Here is a 14,730-nt window from a genome sequence, read left to right on the forward strand (position 1 = left end):
GAAAGGAATTTCATTCATCATTATTAAGACATTTGATTTTCACAAGGAGAAAGTAACAGGAAAAGTGAAAGAGAGAGATGAGGCTTTTGGCCCCAATCCTTTATTTCAAGAGGAGGTGTAGAAGCAGGGGAGAAGATGGGTTTCACTTCTGAAATTTCACTTTATTGAAATTTAGGACTTTCCCCTTTACTTTGCCACGTATTATCCATTACAATTGAATTATTCATGTGTTAGGAGTGTATTTAATCACTTGGTGGTATAAAGTGTAGTTGGTAACTCTTTAAAAAAGTTTCCCACATTAATTTTTTCCCAAGATAAACAATTCTTCTTTACACAGAACTATATCACTTTTTGAGAGTAAGCTGATTGTTCAAAGTATTGTTACAAATTCCTATTTTTCATGATTTGTAATTCAATTCACTTTATGAATCTCTTTGACTTTAAGTCTCTGTACTAACCAAGGAGTCCCTAAAAGACCATCCTTATGAGACTATAGGAGAGAGGGGAATAACATTCCAAGCAAAAGCAAGTGAAGGAGAAGAATCAGAGGTCTGATAACCAGGGATAAAATAAAAGTTGGGCAGTGTATGGAAATATGTAAATGGTTCTGCGATGTCTTCAATTTGGGAGTTCTCACCAATGGTGTAGGTTACAATCCATCCACGCCTACTCATCCTATGAGTCTCTTGTCTACATCCTCCCTTAAGTCTGCTACATAGGGTCCACCCATCATGCTAGAGGCCTTCCTAGCTTTCTTTTGATATCCCATGATATCAGGGGGCATACTCAAGCCTTTTGGACTTCATCCTTCCCAAGTGATCAGCTCATCTCCCTTTTCACTTCTACATTTCCCTGATGAGATAATGACTATTGTTCTTCCAAGTTTCTTATTTTTTATATGTTGCATCCTGATGACACTAATCATGTGCCTTTCCATTTCCCTCTGTGTGATACTCATTTTCAATTCTTGAGACTGTTGTTCTCCATGTCTTATTGCTGTATGAGATATATAATTTAGCTGATATGAGTATTTAATGGACAATGTTGAGTTTACCCTCATACCTTCTGTAAGTTTCTCTAAGTTCATGAGACAAGATATTTACTAAGAGAATTTTAAATTCCTGCTATAATGATACTCAGTTAAGATGGGCATTTCTCTAAAACACTAATTTTTTTCATAATTGGTTGCATCTGTCATTGAATATCATGTCCCTTCCACATAAAGTCACCATTTATCTAGGGTTTTGGTCACAAAAATTCTATCACTGTGACGTTTCTTTGCATGAGGGTCTATTAGGTGGTAGTCTTGGTTTTAAGTCTTCTATCAACAATGCTCCAGTAACTGACTAAAATAAAATAGTTTCTGTAAACATGCACACTTAAAATCAGGGTGCTATAGCAAGGTGGTGGCATCATAAATGTTTTTGTCAGATCCTCAGAGACCCCTTTTTTCCTTGCTGTTTCCTCATTTTCTTTTAAATCCTGGTCAGAGGCTCTTTTATTCATATAATTCCCCTTCTGGCCGTACCAAGAAAATGGTGCAAAGATTTTGTGCCAGGAGTTTGGTATTCAGCCACATAGTTAAGATCTATTTTCAGGTTGGGATTGATGAGTTCATCTCTCCAAATTATAAAATAAGCTAGAGTTCTTTAACTGGGTTGACCTCTTTCCTTATGTTATAGACATTTTCCTGCTCATGTCATGAAAATGTCGGTATGTTCTGTGGGTAGATCACAAAAAAATTGGTCCAGGATGTCAGTGATACAGCATCATTAAATGCTGAAATATGGCCAGAGAATTAGGTCTGCTTGATAAGACAAACTTGAAATCTATAGGGTTCAAATCTAGCACAAAAGGCCATCTTCTGCTCTTTCCAAGTCTTAAGCCTCCCAAAGTTATAATCCCCTATAAACTCCTACAAACCAATGAATATACAGACCCTAAGTCTTTCTTAGAGCATATGAGATAAAGGGGAACAGATCATAGTGATGGACTGCATGATTCTTTTCTTGAGCTCTTTGAAGTTAGCACAGTAATATAGCTCACTCCAAAGAATACAACTGACCCCTTCTGGAGACTATTATGGAAGGAAAAGCCTTGTTCTCTCAGTTCTTGCACACAGGCTTACTACAAGGTTCACATTCTTTTGTGACTCATTTAATAATTCAATTATTGATTGGGTGGTATTTTCCAAGGAAGAAGCTTGACAAGGTGATCCTAATTCTGGTAGCATGGTGACTAATCTAGTCCATTCTCACTAAATAATCCCCAGTACTTTGGAGGCTTCTTAGCTTCTTGACCCTCCATTGTGAATGTCTACTAAAGGTAGATGCTAGAATGTCTTCAAGTCATGTTGAGATAATAAGTTCCTGATGTCTCAGAGCCTATCAGAACTGTTCTTTGTTTAGTGTGCCTTCCCAATGGATTTCAAAGTTTCTTTGTCAAGAGGGTGATAATGTCATTATGAAATCATTTGTTTAGCCATTGATACCCTTTCTAGAGATGAGAGGATGAGTTCAGTCTCAGAGCCTTAGAAACACGACCAATCTGCTCAGTCTGTCATCTTTATTCAGATCCCCAATTTGGTGTCCAGACCCCAAAACAGCATATAAGTTATTTACATCAAGCTACAGGTATCCAGGGGGATGCAGGCATACTATAAAGGCTTATTGGCTGTCTCTTTGATGGGGTCAACAGCAAGAGCCTTACAGAATAAACATAAAGGAGAATATGGAGGGGTAGGAAGGTAATTCCAAAACATGTCAGGCTCCATGGAGCCTGGCCTGGCTTCTCAGAGTGCCTGAGGGATACACAAGGGAGTCTGAGATCAATGCAAGGAGTGCAATATATTTACATAGCTAATAGACTTATTTTTCAGCTCTATGTAAAGAAATTCTCCAGGCATTACAGGCTCTACTGTCCTGTCATACACTGCACAGTGAATCTCACAAAAGGTGCTGTTTGTGACAGCCATATGTTAGCCCTGATTTGACTGGTAACCTTGTCTAAATAATTTCTCTTCCATGAGTTATATATGGATGAGGCTATGAGATCTCATCTCTTATACATGGTCTCTGCTATGTTTACCTTTCCCTAAATCCACTGCCAATACCCCTCATTTCCAAAATTTTATTTGTTAAATATTATACAATTCAGGCTGAAAGAATTTTTGGAGAATCTAGTCCAAATCATGCATTTTAGAAATTCGAAAATGAGACCCAGAGAGGATGAAGGTAATGTAGCTGGTTTGTGGCAGAACCATCATTCAAACCTCAATATTTCCACTCCTGATTCAGTGCTAAAGATGACTGTTGTCTGAAATTTGCTAGCTATATGACTTTGAACAAGTCCTTTAACCTCGGTGAGTCTCAGTTTCTTCATCTGTAAAATCAGTGATAATTTTTGAGATGGAGAGAGTGTTTTTTCACCTAAATTCCTCTTCCCAGACCAGCCTTGTGATTCACTGATATATAGAATTTCCAGTGAGGAAATTCCTTCAATCAATTTTGATTGACACCTGCTTCAACTTATGATCTTAGAGAGTTGCCTGGAGACACTGAGTTAAGGTGACTCACCTAGGGTCACACAGTCATTAGCAGATGGAAGTAGAAGTTGAATCCAGGTCTTCTAGAACTTGAGGCTGGCTCTCTAGCCCCTATGCTAGTGGATGTCAAACTCAAATAGAATTAAAACCACTAAACCATATCTAAGGATGCCATTGATAGAATATTGACTTAAAAAACCACCTACTGACATTATCTATGTTGTTTTGTATTTTTACTTTATTAAATATCTCCAAATTGGATTTTAATCTGGTTCCAGCTGAACTAGGAAGTTTTATGATACCTCTGCACTACCCTATGCTGCCACTTGCTGTTAACACTTCATACAGAAGTACTGTACCAGAAAATATAGCACAGAACCATAGGTGATTTATCTTTAGGAAATTGCAAGGATGTTTTAGTTGCCTTCTGCACAAAGATTTATGTGATTTGTAGAGCCACAAATAGAGCCACACAACTGGGCAATGAGAAAAAGAACCAAGAAGTTTCAGAGTTGGGGGTTGAAAGAAATTTGGAATAAATATAATGGATGCTTTTATTTCAAAGCTAAATGGGAAAGTTTTGAGAGAGAGAGCAGTAGTAGTAGTACAGTTGTAATTGTAGCAGCAGTAGTTGTTGTTAAGTGACTGTCACCAAGCCAGTACTTTGTATGCTGCCTGCCACATAATTGGTGCTCAAAGTTTACTGCTTGATTGACTGATTGTTTCAAGACCAAATAGAACAGTAATTGCAAAGCACCTAGCACAGGGCTTGGTGCATAGAAAATGCTTTGTAAATATTAATTATTTTTATGATTATTATTACTGACTGTCTCAAGATCAAATGAAATCATTATAAAGTACTTAGCATGCAGAAAGCTCTGTAGGTTTTAGTTATTAATACTATTTGTTTCAAGATCAAATGAGATAATAACTGCAAAGAACTTAGCATAGTGCTTGGCACTTAGCTGTTATTATTAAGAGGCAGCATTTGATCCCAGGTCGCCCTGGCTCAGTGGTTTGCTCTGGTCCAACCGTGCCATTTCCCTTTCATATAAGGTTTTATTATACCAAAGAAATCACAGCTAAACTTACCCCTTCACCAAATGCCTCTATTGTATATTATAGAATGGTTCTAAGTATCACAAGATCTCAAGACTATAGATATGGAGCTGAAAGGGAACTTAGAATCTATTTATACCAACTTTCTAATTTTACAGATCAGGAAATTGAGACCAATGAAATTAGGTGAGTTGCCAAAGGTCACACAGGTGGTAACCTTTTAGAGGGGGTACTTGAACCTATATGCTGTGACTAGAGAGTTTTATATTCTTTCGATAATGTGAGAAAAGAACTTACGAAAAATAAAATTAGGTAACAATGTATTATCTTCATCGTTGATGGCGACAGCAGCAGCCTTTTGGGAGCAAGATACAAGTCTGTTTCTAATACTTTTGTTATAAAATATCAACCTTTTTCTATTGGGTAGGTACCTAAGAACTGTGTCTCTCATTTTAATGATAATAAGAAAACAATCTACAATAGATCTGCATCGCAGCTACTTAGAGAATTTTGTTAGAGAATTTTGGTTGTGACCTGAATAAAATACAGCACCTGTCCAAAGCTCCTTGAAGATATCTGATGTAAAGGAGAGTTTTGCAATACAGGAACTATCCATGGTTCTTGATTCTTCCACTTGTTGTTAAACCATTGGAAAACAAAGAACATGGACTACATTATCTCATCCCTCAAAATAAACAAGCAAACAAAATCCCCAAACTTTCACTTAGTTATGATTTAATGTTATGCCCTTTGCCTTTTAGAAGGTGACAACTCACTGCCTAGGTAGTTTTATCCTGTGTTTTTTGCAAAACTCAGAAGATATTGTCTAATGTGTTATTCACTATTCTTTATAAACAAATCTTTGTGATAAATTCCTGCATAGGCCTGATTGTGCTGAATCTTGTCTCAGCAGATGAATTTGAAAGCTTTCCTTTGTCAGAAAATAAAAATGATATAAGAAAGCATGGTCTCTTTTGGATTGAGCTGCCACGAAACTTAAAATCCAATTTATTGCTCAAGTGTTCAAATATTCTTAACTCATAAAGGTACACATTCCAACTCTTCCCTTCAGATAATTTCTGTTCAGTTTTTACCTTACTTTTTCCTTTTAATTTGGGACTCCTTTCCAACTTCTGAAATAAGGCATGGTATATATCACATATTGAATATAATAGTAGCAGTTGGTGGTAGAGTGGATAGAATCCTGATGATGGTGTCAGGAAGATCTTTTTACAAATCTGGCCTGAGAAACTTTCTGGCTGTCAGACCCTGGGCAAGTCAATTAACCAAGTTTTCCTTAGTTTCCTCAACAGTAAATGGGGATAATTATAGCACCTACCTTGCAAGGTTACTATGAGGATCAAATTAGATATTTCTAAAACATGCTTACCACAGTGCATGGCACTTAGTAGATGCCATAGAAATGTCTTTTACCTTTGCTTTATAGATCAGCTTAAAGATTACAAACAGTTATAAATGTGTTATCTCATTTAAGTTTCATCACAACCCTATGACATAGGTGCTATTATTATTCCCATTTTACACATGAAGAAACTAAGGGTAAGGGAGGTAGGTTAAGTGACTTGCCCAGTGTCACACAGTTAATAAATGTCTGAAGCAGAATTTGGAAAAGAAAAGGCTTTTCTGACACCAAGTATCCTCTGCCTGATTTAGCTGCCATATTTCTACATCTAAATCTACATCTCTATATATAATTCAATAAATTTATGAACTCATCAACGTTGGTAGTAACTTCAATAGTGCAGATCATATCCCAACTATAGCTTTCTATCCCGTTACCTCTTATACACGTCCGTAGGAGGGATCCCTAAAGGGCGCTGGAAAGGCTTTGCTGTTCAGTCATTTTTCAGTTGTGTCTGACTTTTCATGTCCTCATTTAGAGTTTTCTGGGCAAAGATACTGGAATGGCTTCTGTGTCCTTATTTGACTCATTTTACAGATGAGAAAACTGAGACAAACAAAGATTAAGCGATTTGCCTGAGGTCACACAGCTAGTAAGTGGCTGAGGCCAGATTTGAATTCAGGAAGATAAGTATTTCCAACTTCAGACCCAGCACTTTATGTACTGCACCATCTAGCTGCCTCTGGAAAATGGAAACACTAGTACATCCCTATTCTTCAGTTTCCATTGCTGCATTTAAACTATTGGTCTCTTGTTCTTTGCTCTCCCTGTGTGCCTGGTTTATGTCCTTTTTCAATCATCCATTCCTGGGTAATATCTTTGACGCTTCATGTATACAAGTCAGCATTAACAATATGTTGCAGTCTATTTCTGTTTACCATATATTTCTCTATTTCTATGTGGGTCCAAGGTTCTTAAGATTTTTTTTTTTTGGTGTCATAGATCCCAGTCTGGTGGATTATATGCACCTCTTCCCAAAATAATGTTTTTAAATGCATAATATAAAATACATAGGGTTACAAGGGAAATTGACTATATTGAAATAAAAATGTATTTTTTTCTATCTAAGTTCAGACACCCTAAAATCTGTCTTTGGGACCCCTTAGTGGTCAGTGGATTCAAGATTAAGATATCTTTCCCTAGGTCACTAGTAACTTTTTTTTCCTTTAGGGACTGTGGTGGTCCAAGATTCAGAGATATAAAATATAATTGGAAGAATATTGGTGTAAAAATGAGTTTTTATTGTAGGGAACTGCTTTAGAGAACATGAGGTAAATGCCTAACAATTTGCCAAATTGAGTATGGCCCCTTCTCTTCCTTTTGGGCAAGTTTGAGCTATGTTCAGTGACTTCTGCTGTCTTTCTGAGAAACATGTACTGATGAACCATTTTAGTGGGTAACTTATCTAAGTGCATATCGCATAGAGTCTCCTTCCTAGGAGTTCTTCATTTACTTAATTTTTTTTTACTGCATAGATTTTTCCTTTACTCTCATTAAATAAAAGTTTGCTGATATTCCTTCTTTCCTTTATTATCTGAGACTCTATATTTTTGCATAGTTTTGAAATACTTTGTAGTGCTAGACTATAAGAGTTTTTTTTTGACTGTATTATTATCTTTCATTCTATGGAACCAACAATGCTAGACAATTTTTGCTTTTAAGAAAAGCTGGAGGGGGCGGAGCCAAGATGGCGAAGTAGAAAGACGCACATACACATAGCTCCGAACCCACAAACCACAGAACGGCTAGAGGGGACCAAGCCAGGGCGAATTCTGCACCCAGAGACCACGGAGTATTGGAGTGAGGGAGATTCCTGCTCCGGAGAGACCTGCGGACCTCTCACGGGGGGTCCTTCGAGCCGCGGACTGGGTGCCGGGACGGGGAGCGGAGTGCGGCCCTGCCACGGCCACGACACTGAGGGGAGGAGATCCGAGAGGGCTACGGGGACGGGATCTCCAGCAGCCACGCGGGTCTCCCCACCCACAGAGGGACCTGCAAACCTCTCGCAAAAGGTCCGTCGCGCTGCAGACGCGGAGCCCAGCCCGGACCTGCGGCAGCGGCGGCCACGGCTCCGAGAGGCACAGATCTGAGAGGGCTCCGGAGGCGGGATCTTCAGTGGTGGCATGGGCCCCCCCCACCAACAGGTGACTGACGGGGGTGGGTGAGAGAGTCTCTTTGGTGGGTTGAGAGGGGAGTGGGGTGGGGGCTGAGAGGCGGCTGCGGACGGGGGCTCCCCAAACGGGCAGGAGCCTGGATCCATTGTGGAAGGTCTGTGCATAAACCCCCAGAGGGAACTATGCCTGATAGGCGGCCCTGCCTCTGACCACCTGAACTTAATTCTCACACTGAATAGCAGCCCTGCCCCCACCAAAAATCCTAAGGCGGGAAGCAGCATTTGAATCTCAGTCCCCAAACGCTGGCTGGGAAGATCGGGAGGCGAGGTGGGTGTGAGGAGAACATTCAGAGGTCAGGCCACTGGTTGGAGAAAATGCCAAGAAAAGGGAAAAGAAATAAAACTATTGAAGGGTACTTTACCGGAGAAAAGACACTTCCTCCCTTCCTTTCTGATGGGGAGGAACAATGCTTGCCATCAGGCAAAGACACAGAAATCGAGGATTCTGTGTCCCAGCCCACCCAATGGGCTCGGGCCATGGAAGAGCTCAAGAGGAATTTTGAAAATCAAGTTAGAGAGGTGGAGGAAAGACTGGGAAGGGAAATGAGAGGGATGAGGGAGAAGCATGAAAAGCAGATCAGCTCCCTGCTAAAGGAGAACCAAAAAAATCTTGAAGAAATTGGCACCTTGAGAACTAGCCTAACTCAGCTGGCAAGGGAGGTGCAAGGGGCCAATGAGGAGAAGAATGCTTTCAAAAGCAGAATTAACCAAATGGAAAAGGAGATTCAAAAGCTCACTGAAGAAAATAGATCTTTCAAAACTGGAATGGTATGGATGGACACTAAGGACTTTTTGAGAAAGACAGATATCTCAGAACATACCGCGCAGATTCGAAAAATGGAAGATAATGTGAAATATCTTATTGGAAAAACAACTGACCTGGAAAATAGAATCAGGAGAGACAATGTAAAAATTCTGGGACTACCTGAAAACCATGATCAAAAGAAGAGCCTAGACATCATCTTCCATGAAATTATCAAGGAAAACTGCCCTGAGATTCTAGAACCAGAAGGCAAAATAAATATTCAAGGAATCCGCAGAACACCGCCTGAAAGAGATCCAAAAAGAGAAACTCCTAGGAGCATTGTGGCCAAATTCCAGAATTCCCAGGTGAAAGAGAAAATATTGCAAGCAGCTAGAAAGAAACAATTCAAGTATTGTGGAAATACAATCAGGATAGCACAAGATCTGGCACCCTCTACATTGAGGGATAGAAGGGAATGGAATAGAATATCCCAGAAGTCAAAGGAACTAGGACTGAAGCCAAGAATCACCTACCCAGCAAAACTGAGTATAATACTTCAGGAGAAAAAATGGTCTTTCAATGAAATAGAAGACTTTCAAATTTTCCTGATGAAAAGACCAGAGCTGGAAAGAAAATTTGACTTTCTAACCCAAGAATGAAGAGAACCATGAAAAGGCGAACAGCAAAGAGAAATCATAAGGGACTTACTAAAGTTGAACTGTTTACATTCCTACATGGAAAGACAATATTTATAACTCTTGAAACATTTCAGTATCTGGGCACTGGGTGGGAGTACACACACACACACATGAACACACGCACACATACATAGAGACAGAGTGCACAGAGTGAATTGAAGAGGATGGGATCATATATTAAAAAAAAAATGAAATCAAAGAAAAGCTGGAAATCATTATTATAGAAGGGGGCAGTGATAAACATTTTAAAGCACTTACTATGTGTCAAAACACTGTATTAAGCGGTTTACAGATATCTCATTTGATCCTCCAATAACTCCATGATACAGGTGCCCCCATTTTATAGTTCAGAAAACTAAGGCAGACAGAGGTTAAGTGATTTATCTGCAGTCACATAGTGTCCAAGTCTATATTTGAAGTCAGATCTTCCTGGATCCAGGCCCCATCCATTGTGCCACCTTAGCTATAGAGGAGACATAATGGATCACAGAAATAGGATGCTTCATTTTAAAAAGCATTCAAATTGGAGTCAGAGGGCCTGGGTTCTAATCTCAGCTATGCCATTTACTACATGTGTGACCTTGAGTAAGTCAGGAACAAGGGGACATCTTTATCAGAGAAATAATATCTTTATAAAGGTTTTATTATTTCCCTCTGAATAGTTCCACATGGATGGCAAATGAAGTCACCAGCAGCACAGACATTCACTTTCACAAAGTTCTTAGGATACAATAAAATCTAGTTCAATGAATAACACAGGTGAAATATTTCAAACAGCTGTGCCGAATCTCATTGCAAAATTTAGCATCCATTGTCTAATCCTTTAAAGATTCCTCAAAGGAGATCAAATTAGGTAATCTTTATAAAGCACTTAGCACTGTGGCCACAACACGGGCACTATAAAAATGCTTATTCTCTTGCCTTAAGCTTGCATAAATCTCACAGATTCAACAGTGTTGTCTTCAGAATTTATTATAAGCCTATCATGGCATATTTAGAGAGAGCTATTTTATAAAGGAAAGAAAAATGTGCTATTATAGTTACAAATGACAGACCAGAAGGTCATTTATTAAGTCAGGTTGCAGAAGAGTATTTAATAGAAACTTAAGAATATTAACCTTTCCTATATAGAGTTCATTGTCATTTGCCTTTATACTGAAAATAAATGAGATGATTTTCTCACTGGCTGAAAATTCCTTTATGAGATAATGCAAGTATCTTAATAAAACAAATACAACTGATGTAAAAAGTCCAATCCATTTACCAATAATATCCTCACTAAAATGGAATTTAAATTGTTAAATTTCTGAAGGAATACTGTTGCTTCACCTTGAGACTTCCATTGATATCGATATCGTTCATTAAAACAACTGAGAGAACATTACTATATCAAAGTGCAAATTGCATATATAATAGTTTTACTCAGAGAATCTTAAAGCATTGAGAAGAAAGAAATTTATGTAGTAAATTTCTGCAACACAGCAGTAATTCTGTGGGACCATTGGGTAACAGTTACCTGTGAATTTGAGAGGAATTTTGGATTAAAAAAAATCCCAGTGTCTCCAAAGTGCTATGTGCCTTTTGCTATTGTACTCTGGATCATAGTTCATCAAATGTAATAAAAGGTGGTTACCTTAGATATCAACCAGTCAAATTTCTTTAACTTACAGAGAAGACAACCAAGGACCAAAAAGGCCAACTGATTTTCCCAAGGTCCAAGATCATCAGATTCTAAAATGAGTGATCCTTCCATGGAATCTTAGGGCACCAGGACCTAACTATAAGGAAATCTTAATTCATTTCATTTTTTTTACAGTTGGGAAAACTGTGGCATTACTAATATCATATGATTAATTAATGGTGGGTGTCCTGACTCATTGACTGTCCACATGAGAATGCATATTTAGAGCCCTCAGTGGGTCAGTGTCCATACTCCATTGTCCTAGATAATAGACAAAGAAAACACTGAGACTTTTCTTTTTGCATTTAGTCTTTTGATGCTTATTTTGACAATAATTAACATATTCCATTTATATCAACTAAACTATGACATGCTGATTTTTTTTAAAGCTGTATGTATTATTTCATAAGGGTAGCTAAGCGGCACAGTGGACAGAATGCCATGCCTGGCAATGAGAAAACTCAACTTTCTGAGTTCAGATTTGGCTTCCTGCACTTACTAGCTGTGTGACCCTGGGCAAATCACTTTACTCTGTTTGCCTCAGTTTCTTCATTTGTAAAATGAGCTGGAGGAGGGAATGGCAAATCACCCCAGTATCTTTGCAGACAGAATCCCAATAGAATCACAAAGAGTTGAACATGATTGAAACTACATAACATCAACAACAATTATTTCATAGGTGTTTGGAATTCCCTCTACCAGTCCTGATTGGCACTTGCCCTGTAATTTATAATCTTAGTTATCTAGGGCACTAAGATATGACTTAACTAAGATTACATAGAATGAGTCAAGACGCAGGACTTCAGTCCAGGTCTTCCTGATTCTGAGGGTGACTCAGTAAATAGAGTGTTGAGCCTGAAATCAGACCTGAATTCAAATGCAACCTCAGATACTTCCTAACTGTGTGACCCTGGGCAAGTCAATTAACTCACTTAACCCTGTTTGCTTCAGTTTCCTCATCTGTCAAATGAACTGGAGAGGGAAATGGCAAACCACCCCAGTATCTCTGCCAAGAAAATCCCAAAGGGAATCAAGAAGAGTCAGGCAAGACTGAACGAAAACAACAGACTTCTAATTCAGAGGTCATCTTAGTATCCATTATATCATTGCCTTTTTCTGCTGTGCTGGCAGGTTTATACTTGATATAAAATCACAGTAGTAGTAAATATGGCATGGAATTGCAACTGATTTTTTTAAAGTCTTAACGTTTTCCTAGTCACCATCAGGTCAAAGAGTTAGGTTATACTTAGCCCATTACAGAATCATGCAGATGCTTGGTAAGAATCCAGAAGCATCAAACTGAGAGACTGATGAAAATTGTAGTAGGTAATAATGGAGGCTTCTATTCAAAGCTAGCTGGAAAAATTTTGAAAAAGGAGTCAAGAAATGCTGATCTTATGTTAGGTACCGAACGACAGGGCTTTGAAATACAAAGAATATGATGCACAGTCTTTGAGAAAGGGTTTGAAATAATGCCAAAGAGACCCTGGGCTCCAAGGGTCATAAATGTGCAAAGGAAGTAATCTACTTTAATGGATGATAAAACCTCTTAGCAGATACAGGAATGCACCAGTGGTTTTCTAAGGCTTCAGTCTGGATAAGACGGGAACTCAAGTGTCAAAAGAATTAGAATTAGGATCAGTTTGGCCATTCTCTATCTGTGACCTGGGGGGAGAAATGACCCTTTCACTATAATTGGAAAAAAATGAAAATGATACTAGAATGAGCTGCCTCAAGAGAGGAGGAGGAGAAAAATGGGAAGTCTTACATAAAGGAGTAATACTGAAGTGAATAAGTGACTTTATGAGCATAGGCCATATAATGGGAAGGGAAGGTTAAGGATTATTAAGTACTATGCTAAAAATATCGCCACAAAAAGAATAGAAATTTGATTCAAAGAAAAAAAGAATTTTGCATGCATAACGTTGTATATGTATTTTTAAAGAAATACTATTCCTTGATGTGCATTAGCACAACACAGATAAAAAGAGAACTAGACCAATGCAGCATATAGTGGAATTTGAAGACATGAAACTCTGAAACTTGTTTATAGCATCCCTAATAAAGGCTGAATCCTCATGTCCCTTCATAATTTCAGACCATCTGTGTGCTTGGACAACATTTGCAATATTAAGCTACACTGTTTTTGATCATAATACAATAAAGAGCCTCAGAATTTTTATAGCAAACAGTAGGGCGTGGGAATTGCCTAAAATTAATTAGTGACTTGGAATTTAAATGTACTCAGTGAAATGGATTCCATCAGAACTAACTCCCATCCAAGTAAAGTCCCTGTAAATATCAAATGTACTGATGGAAAGATACATATCATACTCACTTTTATTAGGGAAAAGCAAAGGTACTTATCATGTGCCTAAGCTAAACACTTTGGGTTATTTTACAGAATTAATTTTGACAGAATTGAATATTGGTTCAGATGCTAAGGATGGTATATATTTTTGTTTGGCTGAAAAATCCCAAGCTTTGAGGGTTTTTTATTTTCATTTTTTGGTCTGTTCTCTCTTTTACAACATGACTAATATGAAAATGTTTTGCATGACTGCACATGTATAATCTATATCAAATTGCTTACCTTCTCAATAAGGGGGGAAGGGGAAAAGAGGGAGATAATCTGCAACTTAAAATTTTTAAAAATTAATGTCAAAAATTGTTTATGTGTAATTGGAGGAAAATGAAATATTAAATGAAATTTTAAAATTCTTTAAAAATCCCAAGCTTTTCAAGTTGTTGCCTTGGAGTAATGATGTTCCAAAATCATCAAAAGATATTTTCTCACCAAAAAAAACAGTGCAAAAATGTCAAATATGAACATCTTTAGAAAAATAAATTGTCTAATGGCATTACTAATAGTTTTGCCACAAGATGATTTTTTTTTTTTGCCACAAGATTTGATTGGAATGCACAGATTGTGAGACGTCTACTACATTAAGAAATCCTTGTTGTAGTGTACGGTCAATGTAAAGGCACGAGAATAAGCAATGGCAACCATTAAGAATCGTAGAATTTTGAGGTTGGAAAGGACCCCAGAGGCCATCTAGGATAAACAAAGCCTCAGCAGAACTCTCTACCGCACATCGCAAGTGGCCTTCCAATTTGATCCAATCTGTTCCATCCAATCCAACCCAATTCCATACCACAAGCATTTGTTAAGGGAACTGCCATGTTTAAAACACTATGTGGGTCACTTGAGATATAAAAAACATGAAACAAAATAGTCTTTGCCTTTGAGGAGCTTATATTCTATTACAGTCACACCAGCAAGCATGTATTTGTTCTTGCGGTTAAGTCATTTTCATTTGTGTTTGACTCTTCATGACTTCATTTGGATTAGGTTTGTTGTTTTTTGGCAAAGATACTGGAATGATTTGCCTTTTGCTTCTCCAGCT

At 38.0% G+C, this 14,730-nt stretch overlaps 1 protein-coding gene across 3 annotated transcripts in view; it reads right to left on the reverse strand.

Annotated features, from left to right (window-relative positions):
- LIN7A (lin-7 homolog A, crumbs cell polarity complex component) overlaps window positions 1-14,730 on the reverse strand; it is a 183,573-nt gene that overhangs the window by 80,417 nt on the left and 88,426 nt on the right. The gene's annotated exons all lie outside the window — the stretch shown is intronic.

The sequence above is a fragment of the Notamacropus eugenii genome, chromosome 3 (genome assembly GCF_028372415.1).
Source record: "Notamacropus eugenii isolate mMacEug1 chromosome 3, mMacEug1.pri_v2, whole genome shotgun sequence".
Lineage (NCBI taxonomy): Eukaryota > Metazoa > Chordata > Mammalia > Diprotodontia > Macropodidae > Notamacropus > Notamacropus eugenii.